The sequence below is a fragment of the Lutra lutra genome, chromosome 5 (genome assembly GCF_902655055.1).
Source record: "Lutra lutra chromosome 5, mLutLut1.2, whole genome shotgun sequence".
NCBI lineage: Eukaryota > Metazoa > Chordata > Mammalia > Carnivora > Mustelidae > Lutra > Lutra lutra.
The window spans coordinates 2,075,508-2,078,765 of NC_062282.1; the positions used below are offsets into that span (position 1 = coordinate 2,075,508).

At 55.7% G+C, this 3,258-nt stretch overlaps 1 long non-coding RNA gene across 1 annotated transcript; it reads left to right on the top strand.

Annotated features, from left to right (window-relative positions):
- The first annotated feature begins 330 nt into the window (after positions 1-330).
- LOC125100972 (uncharacterized) lies at positions 331-1,556 on the top strand. Its single transcript, XR_007127717.1, has 3 exons — positions 331-479; positions 748-862; positions 976-1,556. It is a non-coding gene; the product is annotated as an uncharacterized LOC125100972 (long non-coding RNA).
- The last annotated feature ends 1,702 nt before the right edge of the window (positions 1,557-3,258 follow it).

A 3,258-nucleotide genomic window follows, 5' to 3' on the forward strand; every position in this document is an offset into this window, starting at 1 on the left:
CTCCCCCATGCTCCTCCCCGTCCCCGTCCTTGTCTTATTTACCACTTAGGACCGCATCCTTGTCTGTATCTGTCCTCACCATAGCCAGCCCGCAGCCCCACACCTGTACCACACGTGAACCTATCTCTGCAGCTGTCCCTGGAACCTGGGGAAAAGGAGAACGAAGTGAAAACAGACCTTCTCCTCTCACATCCCGGTTAGCACGACCTGCTTCCGTAGTGGGAATAATACCGCGTTTATACTTCTAAGCCTTGTTTTGTTTTGTCTTTTTCATTTGAGTTTATACCATATAAGCATTTTCCAACATCAGGAAACATCCTGCCTGCACGGTGTTTGTTCACGTAACTCCTCCGAGTACAGGAAAGCACCTGCTGAGGGGACTCATCGCAGACTCTGCAGCGATGTGGAGCACGTGAAGGACACCTTTGTGCCGGAAGCTTCTCTCCACTTAGAGCCCAGGCTCCGGACATGCACCTGAGGTATGAAGTCAGATGTCCTAAGCCTCCTTAGGACAAGTTGCTTCCGGGAAGGTTCTCCTGTGGGCGTGCCGGTGGCCCCGCTGTCCGTGTGCATGAGGGCAGACAAGGGAGCACAGGAGCCCCCGCGGGATCTCAGCCCCCCTCCCGAGCGCCACTCCGGTAAGGGCTGCGGAAGGCAGGACGCTGTCCCTTCGCTGGACATGCTCCATTATTTAGGTAGAATTTGCTGTCCCTGGGGAATTCACTCAAGTCATAAAAATTTCCACAGAAACTGTTGACTTCAGGTGTGTCAAACAGCCCGTGAACAACAGAAACCCAGTAATAAAGTCCCCCAGTGCAGGTTTCTCTTGAGGCTCAACTGGGAACTATCAGAATCCTTCCGAGTGAGTGATACTTGAGTAACATTGTTGCTGTCGTATTAAATTAGCCTTGGATTATCCAGCTCAAAATGCCTCATTCTGCGTTTCCAGCTGTTTTTCTTCTGTTCCATCCATAGGAGAACTCACTCAGATTTTGAGAGCTTTCAATTGCGTAAAATTGGCAAAGCCCAGGTGTGAAGAGCTTCGGGTTAAAGATACAGTATTAAACCGGTCCCCACAGACGGGCCAAGCTGAGGGCCACATCGGAGGTAGGACAGCTCCCAACTGAGTCCCCCAGGCTGTGGGCTGGCAGGCCGGCCTCCAAGGCTGAGCCCTGGGCAGGAGGGACTAGGGGCTCCATCGCAGGAAGCCTACAGAGGGTTCAGCAGAACGTCCCAGAGACAGGAAAACTGTGCCAAGGCTCCTGCCCAGGGAACCGGGCGCCAAATCTTGTGACAGTTTCTCGTGGAGGAGCCCAGTACTGAGGAAGGCATCGGATGGGCATGAAGACAGGATTCCTTCATTCGTCTCTCTGGGCCTAACTAACGCAGGAGCCTGGGGCGGCCAGAGGCAGAGAGCTGAGATCCTGGCCCTCACTCGGGGGAGTGCCCGTGGCCAGCAAGCCCAGAGCACCCCCGTGCGCAGTGGGACGGCCTCCTGGCCGCCGGGACCGGACAGTCACCATCCCCAGGGCTGGTTCCCTGCTGGGCCTTCTGTCCTTCTCCAGACGAGGTTGCTTCCCCGTGGTTCCGTAGGTCCCCCTCTTGCTGTCACCCCATCCTTGGGAAGCAGGGACCCGGGGACTCTGACGGGCTGGAGTAAGATGCTCGCTGGAGACACGCTCGGCGGCGGGGTCCCATGGACCTGGCGCTGCCCCGAGAGCCAAAAGCTGGTCCTGGGGCTTCCGGTTCCCACACACGCGGGTGCATCATGCCAGACCTTTGGCCGCGACTGAGACCACTTCCTCTCCACTTGGGAGCATGTGGGATGACAGTCAACAACAGAGGAACATTGGGGGCTGATAAAATGCGATGGAATGAAAAAAATGAGAGATAAGGTCGATGCGGGCCACGTAGCGGTGGCCGTGGACAAGGCCCTGGACTCTGGAGCCCAGAACCCCGCCAGCCTGCGCCTCACGGCTGTCACTCCCTAGCAAGATGTGATTCCTGCCTGGAGGAGGTGAGTGTGCCCGCAGCCAGAGCAACGGAGAGAGCGACCTCACATGGGGCGCGGTGCCTCTGGGGCCCTCCTCGGACCTCCCCATGCAGGAGGTCAGTCCACTGGGCCCTGCCTCTTTTTCCATGGCGAAGCCCCGAGGGGATGGGGGGACCTGCCCAAGGACTCAGCGCCTCTGGCCCTCGGCTCCCACCTGCCTTCTCCGGACCACACAGGGTCGCTGAGCTCATTCCTCGTCACTGGTAAGTCCACACGGGTCTGTTGTGACCCAGCTCCAATAAGGTTTGCTTTGCATAATTGTACCTTTTTTTTTAAATTTTGGACAAATACTCAAGTATTTGAGGGGAAGGCAACCAAACCAGGCGTTGTGTTTTTGAACCCTTGGAAGACAAGGGCACACTCACCCGCCAACACAAGGAAACTTTGTCAGAACCTGAGAGCTGAATGTTGTGTTTAGTTACGGAACCTGGTTTGATTTTCCTCGCAAGGCGTCTTATGATAACAGAAACCGCACAAACAGAGCTCACGTCTCAGCTGATTTTAGTTGTTTTGTAGGTGAGTGGAAAGCGAGTTGGCCACTCGATGCCCTGGCTCCCTTCCCTCCCAGCTCCTGGAGGCCAGCACGGATCCCCCGCTCCCGGCTCCCTGCCTGCCTGGGTCCTGCTCTGTGGCGCTGCCCCTCTGGCCTCCTGGATTCCACTTCAGCCCCGGCTCCCCACTCCCTGAGCCGAGGCCGAGCCCCCTCCTGGAATCCCAATTCCTTGCCACATCCGCCCCGCTCCTGGAACAGGTCAGGCCTCACCTTCGCGCAAGAAAGCATGATAAACCATGAAGGAATGGGTAACGTGTGCTTGTCAAATGAGAACTTTATCACTGACCATCTTATTTTCTCTGGAATTACGCTGTTTAATACTTGCGATATTTATGTGCACATCCTCCAAATACATTCACCTATCCTGATGCGACTTGCCTGGAATCTCGCTCAAATTAATGTAAGTATTTGTGAAGCAGAGAGACCCATATATTACACGCTGTCAAGGCCTTTACTCCCGCGGTGCCTCGCAGGTGATGGGCTCCAGGGCTGTTTCACTTGTAGACCAAACCCAGTCAGATTTGCTGGACAAGGCACCCATTGCGTTGGCCTCGTGGAGAAGCTGTGTTCTGTTCTGACAAGTCAGTGGCCATATCCCACGTCTTACTTGCAGGAACAGGAGGGAACGGGGCACAGGGGCCAAGTCTGAGAG